Source organism: Stegodyphus dumicola, chromosome 10 (assembly GCF_044657685.1).
Source record: "Stegodyphus dumicola isolate Sdum_Otavi_A_Nest chromosome 10, ASM4465768v1".
In the NCBI taxonomy this organism is placed as follows: Eukaryota; Metazoa; Arthropoda; class Arachnida; order Araneae; family Eresidae; genus Stegodyphus; species Stegodyphus dumicola.
In genome coordinates, this window is record NC_140777.1 from 127635220 (window position 1) to 127649969 (window position 14750).

A 14750-nucleotide genomic window follows, 5' to 3' on the forward strand; every position below is an offset into this window, starting at 1 on the left:
TATTATTTCATATATATTTCAAATAAGATTATATCATAATGGAATATGAGAGTATTGAATATTATGTAAATAAGTTTAAAATAAATGAGAAACTTCAGTAATCTGTTTATATTAAAATTGTTCTTTATTTATCCAAAGCCTTCAATACTTAGCTTTGCATTTTGTAGATTCTTTAGCTTAATTACTTTCGATAATATACATTTTGAGTTGACAGCCCTTTCAAAATGATGATGGGGGGAGAAGTATTTTCCATATGCTAACCTGCATTAATATCAGGGATATGCCCTTACTCAAAGGAATATTTGTGTAGTGTGAAGATGATATGTAAGTACATATTAATATTCATATTGTGTAGTTCATATTTCATATGAACATTCTATTGCATATATTATATGTATATATGCATCAATGTTAAATTACTTATAAGAACATATATATTTTTTTAGCTCATACTTTTATAACCTAAATAATGCGTGTTTTGTAATATATCTCATAATTGTATTTAAAAGAAGTTTTTTACCATTAGTCAGAAGTCTTCTAAATATTATTTATTAATTTCAAATATTTATTCTCTTGTGTTTGTCTGTATAATGAATTTTTATCTTGCTGAATTTGAGTTATAGTGAAGTATGTAATTTTTATGTAGCTGCAGCATCTAGCAGCTGATGTTACCTCCTCTTGAATTTAGCAAACAAATTTAAAACCTTTGTTGCAGTGGGACCTAAAAGCTGTTGTTGAGTTTTCCTTCAAGAGCAGGACATATTTTTACTAATTCTGGAGTCTTGTCATTTACATTACAATGGACCATTGATTCTGTGTTTGTTTTGTCATTTATCGTTAGGTTTATCATTTTTCCTATGTGCATGTGTTATTTTTTTTTCTTTGCTCAAGAAAATAAACAGATTTCTTATTAGTGTTTAAGTAATGTGTTTTGTTCATTTTGCTTCACAGTTGCATATAGCATTGAAATTAGTCTATTGGCTGTTTTTCTATTTATTTTTAGAAGCTGAAGAAAAAACAAAATGATTATTTCATTTATCATTTGTTTGAAATAAATCACTTGTACACAGATAAACACTAAACATTTATGCAGGTATGATTTAAATTTTAAAAAGTTTTTAATAAAATAATCTTATTTAAAACTTATAAAATAATTAATTAACTAAAAGTTGAAAAATAGCTATATAGTTTAATGGGAACAGGATTTTGCAGGGAACGGTTTGCAGGATTAAATAAGGCTGTTTACAAAATTCATCAACAATTTTATATCATGAATAATAAAAACAATGTGCTCTTGATGAATTTCTTGAAGTCAATGGCTTATACATTTGACACTGCAATTCAGTTATTACATATCATTATTTAGGCACCTTCACCATTTTAGTTAAGACAATTCGGAAGGCTTTGGTGATGGCGAGATCTCACTTCTCTGCAATGTGTCTAATTTCTGTCTCAAGTCATATTGGTTCATCTGCCCTGCAGCCCCATACTCCAATTCCATTTGTGATTATCGGGATGATGGTATTGAAAATAATCCTTAGAGTGACAGTGTATCTCTTCTAAAAGTTCCGTTATAGTTTTGCAAAATTCTTTCCATTCTTCAGTGTATAACTCTGAAATGTTGTATAAAGTTCAATTTCTTGTTCAGAATTACTCCTAAATATTCAAGAACTTTAATTTTATGATTATTAAATTTCAACCAGAATGGCCATTTGAGGGAAAAACAGGACAAAAGCTTAATTCTTACAAATAATTCATGATAATTTTCACCTTGTTAGAAGTAAATTCAATCTTTTCTAATGAGGAATAATAAATTGATAGGAATATATCATCAGCATCAAAATAATTTCCATATTTGGCATATATTATTATTATTTTGTTAGTTATATTACAGTCAAAAGTCGTTAATTCGGAATGATCTATAATCCGGACCTCAAAGCTAAAAACTTTCTGCGCATGCGCCGCGTTGACACATGCGCATGGGCGTTTACGCGTGCGTGTAAGACCTTTTACGACTGCGCATATGAGTGTGCGCAAGCGAAGAATACGTTTTCGCTTGCGCGTTATATGTATAACGGACGGTATAAGCTAAAATTATCTAATTATCGATTTCAGTTAATGTTGATGATTGCGTTGTTCCTTAATTTTCGAATTGGATCCGGCTTATTATTTTTTGCAGACTGTAAGAGCAATACTATAAAAGTAAACTTGAACCTTCGATTATGTTAAATAGAATTTCCGATTCTGGAGCCCCCAAAGGATCGTACAAAACGAAAGTATGTTTCGATGTTCATCAAACAAAAAATGGATAAAGACATGAAGAATGTGACAGAGAGGTTAGTAAAAACGAAAAAATTTCGATTGACAAGTTAGTCGGTATTCTCGGCTCAGCAATTAACGGGACTTGAACAGCTGAACTTTGTAACTGAATAAGAAATTATGTCTGTTTATAGAATTAAAGAGAAAGTATTATCACATAAAACGAAGGAACTTACATTGAAAGAAATGTTTAATAAAGTAAACAAATAAATATTAAGCTTTTTTTTTTTTTTTTTTTTTTTGTAAATTTTGATACCCTTTAGATCATAATTGTTCTTTATTTCATAAATTACGCTTTCATATTTTTAATTTTAGAATTTCTACATGCCGTCTTACGAGATTTAAACTGATGATCTATAATCCGGAATCGCCGAAGTCCGGATTAACGACTTTTGACTGTATTTTAGTTTTCCCAGCTTATATTTTTGCAATGAGAACAGAGGAACCCTGCAGGTATCCTTTGACTTAAGTTTAAAAAGTTTCTTCACTCGTTTCTACTAAGTATTTTAAGTATTCTATCATTAAATTAACTGTGCAAGAGTTCAAGTAAGTTTTTTTAAATCTTCACAGTTTTTTAAGCAGAGAGCAAAGGTGAACATATTACAGAAGAAGAACCCTACTCAAGCAACAGCAGTGCCACGCAATTAATTGTTTCTTGTTTCTAGTTAAGGTTCCAGTTTTATAGAGAGTGTAGTCTTGTACCTTTCACAAAACCATACTGATTTTTTTTTTTTTTTTTTTCTCTTAAATCAAGTTACCATTTTTCAAAACATGATTTAACCTTTTTGTAACTAACTTGTCTAGTTTTCACAACATTTATTGTATAGAATCAGAAAGAACGAAAAAGAAGAATGGTATTTCATATGTGGAATTTTAATAAATGTGATCCAATGCAGGGGTGCTACTAGTTCTTAAATTTTCATTTACCGTGTAGTTTAGTGTTTTCTGGGGACGCAGTAATTTCTTTCTTTGTGAGGCTTTTACTAAAACAAGCAATAGCATATCCCTGGCTGTCAATTTCTTGTGAAAGAAGCATTCCTTTATTGCGAGCATCTGTATTGAGAATAATAAAGTCGTGTTCAAATTAGGAATAAGCTAATTCAAAAGTCCAAGCATCCTTCAGGGCTTTAATTTCCCCACCCCTCCAGTCATCAGTCCGTGAAAACTTTTACTTTTGTTCTTTTTCCTTCTGTTACACTATGTAAAGGGCTTGCAATCTTAGAAAAAGGCTTTAACAAATTTACGATAGCAAGTGCAGGAAAGTTTAACTAATGAACGCTATGAGAACAACACCAGTCACAAACAGCTTGGATTTTCTCAGGATCCATAACTACGCCTACGGCAGAAATGATATCAAGATAGTTAACTTCCCGGAAAAATAATTTTCATTTCAAAAGATAGCTTTAAACTAACTTCTCCGAATTTCTTTCCTAATGTTTCCAGAGTAATCCTTAAAAGTTCATTCAACTATAATAATGTCGTCGAGATATACAGGGTCAAGCTTCATATGACAGTCCTTTCAAAATTGTCTCCGTTATTAGGCGTTCACATGTCAGTAGAAATGATATGCCTAGATTAACAAGACATTCACAGCTCTAACTTTCAAATCAAAGTAAATTTTCTAATAAACACAAATGACAAAAATATTTAAAAACGACAAGGCTAATAAAAGAATTGTTTTTTAATAAAAGTAATGAGACTAATTCTTTATGAGAAAGCATTAGCCAATCTTAAGAAGACAAGTTCTAGAACATGAATGGCCAACCCGCGTGACACGGCTGAGTTTTAACAGTGGTACGCGAAGACTTATTGAAAAATTAAGAGATATTTGAAAAATGCACAAGTATATCAATGATCAGTTATGGAATCGTTACTACATGTTCAATGCAAATACCAAAATAAACTCCAATGATATAAAACAGAAATTAAACAAATAAAAAAAATTATAAACTGTTTTTATATTTTGACACCGAGCGTCGTTGTTTTGAAAATTTTATTTTCACTCTGTCCAGGAGTAAACCATCGGCATCGAAAAGAAAATATGAAGAAAATGTTGCAATTCGTGATTTTAAAACTGCCTGGGAAGAACAATTTTTGTTTAAATACTTCCAAGTCTGTTTGTTTGCTCTATGGAATTTATGTAGCGGTGCCAAAAAAAATTTACCTGGACCGATATTTCAAATAACTGCATAGTGATTTCAACCACAAATATCCTGTCGGATCATACTTGCGAACGAAATTTATGAATTGAAATAAAAAAAATATTTAGCCGGCCAACAATCCTTGTTCGGGAAGAGAAATGAAAACTACGATGAAGCTTTCTTATGAACTTTATCTGTTGTTAGCCAGCTCGAAAAAACCCTATTCTGATGGAGAGGGGGTTATAAAAAGTAATCTTTTAATATTTGCCCAAAATGTCGATGATTTAAACGTCAAAAATATGGGTGATAAAATAGCTTTGTATAGAAATACTGTCATGTGTCGTATAGTTGACATGGGACAAGATGTTGCTACACAAATTGTGTCTGGACTGCAGTATTGCAAATACTTTTCACTGACCTTTTTATGAAAGCTGTGATATCACAGACTTTACGCGTGCGTTTCACGGATGATAATTTTGATATTGTAGAAGAACTTCTTGATTTGCGCCAACTAGTTTTATCTACAGGTGAGAATATTTTTAATCTTTTCCAGGGGACTGGGACATATATATCTTGCATTAAATGAAAAGATCTCCATAGTTTATTGAAGAAATTTCAATAAACTATGGAAATTTAAAATTTACTCCTTAATATGGATTAGGAAGTGCAAAACCCTATCGATTTGTTTTTCTGTTTATTTAAAATAAGTGACTAAATGGCCACAATACGTTCGAAATTGGCCTCTATATCGCACGGGAAAAAGAAAGCGTACTTGCGAGATTTTGGAATTTGAGGGAAAGTGTTTAAAAATACCTGGAAAAAAGCAATTAACTGCCTAGTGAGTGCTTGCGATCCCTATCCTAGTTGATCATATATCTTCTTTTGTGAACAAACTTTTGTTTCTCTATCTCAGTTTCGGAGGAAAAATATTCACATTAATGCAGGAACTAGCAACCAAACTCAATAATGCTCCGAACTACGATAAATTTAAAAATTTAATGTCCATTTGCAGGGTTTATTCAGTGCTAGGTTTCGTGATTTTCAAGATGATAAAAACAAATGCTGATCTTTTCGCAAGTCCTTTTTGAGTTTCTCTGCAAGACGTTAGTTGTTACCCAACTGAAATCCAAATCGAAATTTTTGACCTGCAACAGCATAGTACACTGGAAAGCAAATAAAAGGAACTTATTTCAACTGCAAATGATCTAAATTATATTAAATTTTGAAAATTTGTACCAACAAGCAATTTTTTCAAATTTACACGATTTGGCTGTCAGATATTATTGTAGATTTAGATCAACATATGTTGTGAGCAAATGATTTCTATTATGAATATAATAAAATCAAAATATCGTTCGAGAGTAGCTCGATATGCACCTAAAACACCTAATTTTATTAGATCTTCATCAATTAATTCTAATATACCTGGTAAAAACTGCGTATTCAATAATCACATTAAGTACTGACTGTTTTATAGTTATTTAGAATTAAATGTTTCAAATTATTCATTTTTATTTTATACATAACCTAACTGACTGAACCTTTAAAAATGCTTATTAATAATAAAACCCTAGTTTATACATTTGTTTTATTTATTATATTTTGTAAATGCCCACTACTCAGACTTACATAAAAATGTGCTAAGGCTGACCACCCCTTTTCTAGTATATGAAAAAGCAATAACCAGTGTTATCAGGATAAGACAAATTCTATAGTTTAAAAACCACAAGCAATCGCATGAAAACAATTTATATAAAAAAAAGTTACAAATTAATCTATAAGTAATTGTTAATTGATTTAAATGACTGCTGATAGTTATTGATATTGTTGCTTTTAAAGGGTTCGTGCGATTTGGAGTGAATAAAGACGACACTTGGTGAAATATCGAAACACACTTTATTTAGCCAATATTAATCAGGACAGCTCCAAAGTCACATTTTACAGTCGTAGAAGATATACTATACACTCGCTGGAGCAATCAGCGACACAGCCTTCAGGTTATCAGACTATAACGGTGGAGACAGCTTCACTGCAAAGCACCAGAGTACAGCTCCCGACTCTTCGGTTCAGTCGTTCCTGGAGCTCAGCACACTCTCTCGACGATGCACTAACCGCGATACGCTAAGAGACTCTTTCGATGCACTCGACGACCCACTCGGCACTCGCTGCCCGACTGTCAACTCGATCGACTCCGTACGGACTAACTCGAGACTAATTATCTAGCACTGACTCTCCGCGTACGAGCAGGGTTTATATAGATTTTGGCTTGTCTTCGAGATCATTTTGGGCAAAACCGGTAAGAATTCATTCCAGAAGGTTCTCCATCCATCCATCCATGGCATATTACCAATTTTTTTCGCCAAATATGGCAGACCTGCTATCCTTTGTTGTTTTATGGCAACCCTAAAAATGTTTTGCGTGGAAGCCATCTTACCACGCCTGGACATTTCGTAACAATATTTATTTATTATTTTCTTCGAAATTCCTTCTTTCTATTGAGAGCAACTTGAAAATTTTTAGAAAGCAATTTTCATTTTCAGAGAGCTCCTAGATTTGAAAACATTTAGGAAACACCAGGAGGAAATATATTCGGATGGGGGGAATTCGTAACAATCCGTTATTAACAGTAAAAATTCTTTTTTATATTTGAAATCTATACCTACATTTATAGCCAAAAGAAAATCAGATAGGATACTCAAACTATTATATAGAAAGTATAAAAATTGAATATTTGATTGAATATTGAAAATTTAATGTAAGACATTTTTACTAAATCTGCAGACTATATTTGTTCCGGATCGCCCCTCTCCCAAAAAGTACGTAATGTGGGAAAAACAACTTGCTAAAGACCTAAAAAAAAATCAAATAAAGAAATAAATAAACTTGCTTGACTCCAGCTAAGCTTCTCTTTTCGGGGGGGGGGACTTTTTAGATTTATTATGCATGCGCGTTTTTTTTCGCACTTACACTACACACAGTTTTCCAACAAAATCAGAAAATTTTTAAAAGCTCACAGCAGCATATGTTTAGATAATTCCCTATGCAGTGTTAAGTGCTAGCATAAATTTTTACACTTTTTTCAGTCTTTTCTCAGTTAATCATATCAATATTCAGCTTTCTCAGTAACACAGCTAACAAAAGAACTTTTTTGCCTTTTTATTAGTAACTTTTTATGTGTTAAATTTATTTTTTTAATATCAACTTTCACGCATTCACGCCACATAAAATTCAATTCAACAGCAAAATCAGTAAAAACAACACATCTTTTGAATTACTGGCAGAGTGTTAGAGGTTGCCATATTTTTCTTTTCGCTGCATTATTTCTATAAAAATGAGTTGTTCGCGCGTCCAGCCGACTAAAATAGTTATCATGAAAAAATAAAAAATGTATGATTTTAAGGAGTCCAGCTAATGTTATTTCATAAAAATGTTGAATATTCCTAGCTAAGCATCTCATGGTTTTAATACATGCTTATTTTACTCAATCACATTAATAAGTAAAAAAAAATTCTTAAGAACTGTGATTATTGCTTTCAAATCGCTTAGTTTATTACTCAGTAACCTTCCAGATTAAATCTAAGAGTATCTTAGACTTTACCTGAATGGCAACAAGCGTGTGCATGGGCGATAAAAATATGTTACTTCCGACCGCGGCAACACATTGCTTTTCATACAGCCGAGTTTGTTAATTAAAACTGAAAGATAATATATATTACATTTTTTCGAATGGCAACTGCCTCGCACATTGGAGATAAAAGTGTTTTATTTTGAACAGTATTGCCACTGCTTGCTTTCAAATCGTTGGGTTTGTTAATTAAAACTTCATTAATGTTTTACAAAATATGAAATAAATAACAAAATGAATTCGAAATTAAGAATTCCAGCTTTCGAGTGCACATGTTTGATAAAGGACTATGCTACTGAAGGTTTGATAGTTCCAAGTACCGTCGTTTTTCCACAACGCAAAGAACATGCATACATACATACGATTTTTATATCCATGTAAAAAATTTTAGTGAAATTATGTGTTAATTTTTTAGCCCAAAAGAGCTATTTGTCCAGAAAGATTATTAATTACGCTTTGGTATTTTGCGTCATCTACTATAAAACGGCATTTCACTTTTCAAATATTTGACACCAAATATTGCATTATATTTAACGAAATTAACGCCTTGCATTATATTTAACGAAATTAAATAATGAAAAATCTACATGAATGTATTTATATTTCTCGCATTCTGAAAAAATAATGGTATCTAGAGACATCAATTTTTGCATAACGTATCTCCACTCGAATATGGGCATCTGGCAGCCCAAATTTGGAATTATCTATTTCATATTGTATAAAACTTTAACGAATATTTTATTAATTAACTGAAGGATTTCAAAGCAAGCAATGGCTACACTGAACGGAAAAAAAAAAAAAAAAAAAAAAAAAAAGAAAAAGAAAAAGAAATTATGTTTTGTGATACTGCTATTGAGTGGAATTTTATGGTTTAAATTCGAAGAATATGATTCTTAATAAATAAAGGTAACCCACAAAACGTTAAAAAAAACGCTCCTTTGGACGTAATTTAAAATCTGAAAGCTTTCAGATTTTATTTATTTATTTTTTAACTAGAAAGCCCGGCGCAGTCATACGAAATGACCGCTATTGAGATATTATAAATTGTAATTAAAATAATTTGTGCAAAAGTGTCTGCTAATTCAAACTGAATTACCCAGGGCAGGCGGCGAGGACGCCCCTTTCCTTACTGTCCCACGGGGTTTCCCCCTTCTACTTGCTTAATTGCTTAAAGTAGAGTGCAATGAAGGAAACCACTGGCAGTACATTTCTTAAGAGCCACCGCTAGCTCAATAAATAAAAGTGATTGAAATAATAAAATGTTAATTCACATGTGAAAGTTCTCTTTGTACACAACATTTCTTGTGTAGATCTTTCCATCATTTTTAAGCTCGCCTTGCAGAGAGCCATCAATTATTTTTAATTTTACGTCCGTTCTTTCACGAACAGGCAACATAAAATTGACCGTGTCCAAATGCAGGCTGAGGTAAAAAAATACCAACACGCTTAAGCGTTTGGCCCTGAGACTTAATGATGGTCATAGCAAAGGCAAGTTTTACGGGAAATTGTCTACGCCTCAATTGAAACGGCAACCCTGTGCCGTGGCAACTTCACCCTATTGGCTAGTACAGTTACGCAAGCAACCAATAAACTATCGGCGACAAACAGTGTCAACCGCATATAAAACAACAGACACTTCAGCCGCATATAATAAAGATATTTATTTATTTCATTTTATTTGTTTTTTCATCGTTGCCGGTTTTTGCCGGTTGTATATTTCCGAATTCTCTTATATATAGATGTTAAATTTATTTATTAAATGTTAAATACACGTGCTCTTGTATTTTTAACTTTTCCGGCTTAGCTTTCTCATAATATTCGTCATGCGCTGCACTGCACGGGGAATACAACAATTTACAGTTAAGCAAGCAACCAATAAACTATGGGCGACAAACACTTAGACCGCTTATATATATAGTAAATAGATAATGAATAATATAATCATCTGAAGAAATGAAGACTTGCCAGAAAAGTGTGAATACAGGGACAAATCTATTTAACAGTGAGTAAATGGCTATTTCGCTAAATTGGCGAGGTATTGTCATGCTGGCGATGGTTTTGGCGACTAATTTTTGTTGCCAGAAATTGCCCAAAATCACCACCTTGGCGACCATTTGGTGATATTTTGGTCTGGTCCATGCATAACTGTAATTGGTATTCTGATTAAGTAAATGTATAAATTTCTATAGTATGTAACTGCAACCGTATCCGGCTACCATATCCCTTCCAGAAATTTCTCGGCGGCCAGGTCAAAACTATGCATGACTGGGGAGAGCATCTGCTTAGAGTAGTAGTTGTTAATTCAGAGTATATCTGTGAGAACTTAGTCTTTTAGATGCATTTTGCGTTGCGTTGAGTTTAACGTTCTTAGTAGTTTGAAGTGTAATTGCTGATTGTGCTCTGTGACACTGAGAAAAGCTGTGCGAGTAATTTTGTGGAAAGTTCCTTTTAGTAAAATAAATTTTATCAATATATCATTGGTTCTGTATGCATTTAATCCATTACGAACCCGTATGCACGCAACAATGCATACAGATTCTTCATTATTTAATTTCTTTAAAAATAATACATGACGATAATATTTAGTGACAATAGTTTGAAAAGAGGTACGCCGTTTATATAATGAACCGACGTAAAATCTCATTTCGAAAATAATAGCCCCTTTTGGGCTAATAATAATAATAAAATCTTATTACTGAACATTATGTCCAATTCCATTAGCTTTCTCACCCGCCCCCAAAGCTCAGAAAGTTTTAGAAATTACTTTCACATTTTGCTAATCAGGTAACATTATACCCGAATACAAGATGACTTCCCATACAATATAGTATTGTATTTTTTAAAATGTCTTGTATGGGGAAAAAAAGAATCTGTATATAAGACTACATGGCATATATAAGATATTTTTAAAGAGAGGAAGTATTAAAAAGAACAAAATTTAAGGTGACACTTAGTAAATAGGATTTGTTTCAATACGCAAGTTAAGAAATAATTAATAAAATACGTTTTTTTTTCCTTTCTTTTCAGTATGGTTTTGTAGAAATTAATAAAGTTTTGGATAAATTCTATCTATAAAAGGGTTAAAATCCCATGATTCTGAGCAACGTTTCGTACAATTCCATTGAAACATTTTTACCAAAGTCCTTGTGGTTACTTTTCATTTCTTACGCACGATTTTTGGTAACAATTATTTAACGCGTGATCACTTCAAAGTATGGTTTTTCAGCTACGTAGAGAAAGATATGCATTTTTAAAAGAAAAGTATTGAAGAAATATTACGTAACTTGTCGAATTCACGAATGAAGTTATCATTATTACCACTGTATCTCAAAACCGCAAGATCTGAAAAATAGCACATTTTCTGTCTCGAATATTCGTGATTGCACGGAACCTCTTGATCTTGAATTTTCATAACACTGCGTCGAATCCTAATCAAAATAATGCCAATAGATAACCATGAAAGGCAAAATGACAATCTCTTTCGGGAGCAGAGTGGTTTAAGTCGAATTTAAAATAACAATCGGAAAAATTATTAATAAATAATAACCGTCTAATCATAGTCATAAATATTGATGTGGCCAGCACCTGACCTCCCAGCAATTCCAAATCATCATATGGAATTAGAGGAATAGCACAGAGCTTTAAGTGAACGATCATTTCCGGTTAATCGTTTGTAAATAAAATCTAATTTGTTTATAAACTTTATAGCTCAATATTAACTCTACTCATTTTTATATATCCTGTTCTCCCATACATAAGGCATATCAATACTCATTTTTTATCATTCCATTCTCCCATACTATTATAAGATATTTTCTCCCTCCAGGTGTTCGAAACACGGAAACAACACTGCGATTTCATCACTTTCTACACATCGAAAATTTCTAAATGACTTTACAGTGGCGCCCGAACTAAAAAGGTGGTGGATAATAATTCTTCTCCACCAGCATTTGGCGACTGGTTCTCCTCATCCCCAGGCGCCCTTTAAAAAGGGGAGTATAAGGTATTTTCTCCCTCCTTTCTGCATGCCTTAGGGGTGTAACTGGAAACATCCTCGATGGGTATTCGGAAGGTTTGGAGTTCGAATCCAGGCGACGCCACTGCGGATTTCTTCAGTTTCCTGATATCGATATAACCTAATGACTCTACATTATGAACAATGATAATGAGATGGTCATGTACACATCCTTCTCATGCTTTGATTTAAAAATATGGCATCGACCGTAGGTCCGTTGGTCACATAGTGCTTTCGATTCACAAACCAATGGCATAACAATTACACAATTTTTAAAAGCAGCATATCTTTAGAGTTTCCGATTGAATGTTAAGTGTTGCCATATGTTCCTTTTACGTATTCGCTATACTGTTTATATTTTCTAATACAATATATAGGAATAACATTTGATGGCAATACACTATAAGATATTTTCTCCCTTATTCCAGCGTGATGTAACTGTAGCACACTCGGCGCGTATTCGAGAGGTTCAGCTTCGAGTCCCGGCGATAGCATTGCTTATTTTTCCCTCTTCCAGCATATTTAAAAAAAAAAAAAAAAAAAAAAAAAAAAAAAAAGACTCTAAAGACACAAAGGTGAAACGAATATAAAATTGAGGATTGAGGCAAATACATTTAATTGCTTTATAACGAATGCTTGTCTTGGTAATAAGCTCTTTCTCGCTCCGTTTAGCATAATTCCAAGAACACATGTAATGCTTATAAATGTAATATTTAGTTCTCAATTACATGCCTATTTGAAGTAATAAATCTGAAAAGTTTCGAATTATCTCATAATAGTATAACTTTTTTTACGAAAGCCTGTTCAGAGCTTAGTAACGTATCAATTCTGGTTTATCCACTTTAACATAAATCTGATATATTGCTTCCATCGATCTTAAATGCTTAAATTGCAAACCTTTGGATTATATTTAAGACAGCTCTTCATAAAAACTGTTATTGGCTTCGACAAGTTAAGTGCCACTTCCCTTTCTCCAGTTTTACTCCAAATCTAATCAAATTTTTATATGAATGTAGAAAGCTTAAATACGGTAAATATATTTATTTGTAAGTTTTATATAAGAATTATAGTGAACGAAAAATTGTCATACACATGCAGACAGACATCATTGTAAAAACAGTCAAAAGGTGCTGCGGAGACCCTAATTGGTGCTTATGCCCTGAAAACTTAATGTTGAATTTTTGGTCGGAAAACATTACCTTCTTTACCTATATACACTGGTGAAATAAATTAAAAGAATTTTCCTATTTGATCTACGATCTCCAGAACTACTGGACAGATTTTAATGAATTTTGGTGTGAACATAGGTTGATATAATACAAACAAAATAAACATTCAACAGTTGTAATAGACACACATGTTCCTGTGTAACACTCATGAGAGTCTGAAGGTCTGAATCAGCGGTTGCAGAAGACAAAAGAAATGGATTAATGGGGGGTATGGTCCCCTCTTGCAGCCATACAGGCCTAGCAGCTTCATGTGATAAGGGAAATAAGGCAGTTTATCAGTGCCTGTGGCAATTGGGCACTCATTCAGCAACGCTGTTTTCAGTTCTTGGAGGGGGGTTGCGAGTTGCAATTGCCCTCCCGAGAGCGTCCCAGATATGAGATAAGGTTGAGGTCTGGAGACCTGACTGGCTAATCCATCCGGCGAATATCCTCACCGTCAAAAAATTCGTCGACCAGAATAGCTCTATGTGGCCTCGCGTTATCGTCTTGTAAGATAAACTCGGTGCCCACTGCACCCTGGGAAAGGCGAACATAGGGCTCCGAGACCTCATCCCTACACCTCCCACCAGTCACAGAGCCTCTGTCAAAGACATGGAGAGGTGTGCGGCCATCCAACATGATGCCTGCCCAGACCGTTACACCACCAGTGCTATAATTGTTGATTTTACGGATATTGGAGAGTAGGTAGCCGGTCCCTGGCTCTCTCCGTATGAAAGTACGGCGAGAATCGGTGTTTAGGCTAAAACGGGACTCGTCGGTGAACAGAACGGTCGCCCATTGCTTCGTACTCCAGTCACAATGCTGCCTGCACCATGCTAATCGGACTCTCCTGTCCGTAGACGTGAGTGGGACGCAAACAGCCTGTCTTTTGGCAAAAAACCCTCTCTCATTCTTTTGGAAACAGTCACCCTTGTTACACGGGTTCCTGTGGCTGCATACAGGTCCTGAGAGAGCTGAGAAGCTATAGCCCCTCTATTATGCCTCCCTAAAATGAACAAATAGCGATCTTCTCTGGCCCGTCGTGGCTCTTGGACGACCTTGCCCAGGCTTTCTCTCGATGGATCCAGTATCCTAAAACTGTTTCCATAGGTTACACACGACGCTGGGCGTTAAATTAAAATCTCTGCATATCTGGACTAGCGATTGGCCTGCCTCTAGCCTCCCCACAATTCGCCACCTCATTCCATCATCTAAAAGTTGGTGGTTACTCATTTTTACTGTTCCGATGTGAATGCTGCAAGATAACACCAAGAAATTCGTCGAGTTGTGCTAGCGAACGTAATTCGTCTTACCTTCCACGCGCTTATAAAGCCTGTTTTTCTGCTGGCTCGTCCTACGCACACATGTACGCTTACGTATTTGCCGTACAAGATTTGCATTTCTATCTAGAAGCAGTTTTTTTCTTCAGTTCAGTTCTTTTC

At 33.8% G+C, this 14750-nt stretch overlaps 1 long non-coding RNA gene across 1 annotated transcript in view; it reads right to left on the reverse strand.

The window, feature by feature from the left end:
- Positions 1–915: 915 nt before the first annotated feature.
- The window catches only part of LOC118187806 (uncharacterized), a 41874-nt gene continuing 28039 nt past the window's right edge, over positions 916–14750 (reverse strand). Inside the window, exon 3 of the long non-coding RNA XR_004758019.2 lies at positions 916–1613. This is a non-coding gene — a long non-coding RNA (uncharacterized LOC118187806). The remainder of the gene's footprint in view (positions 1614–14750) is intronic.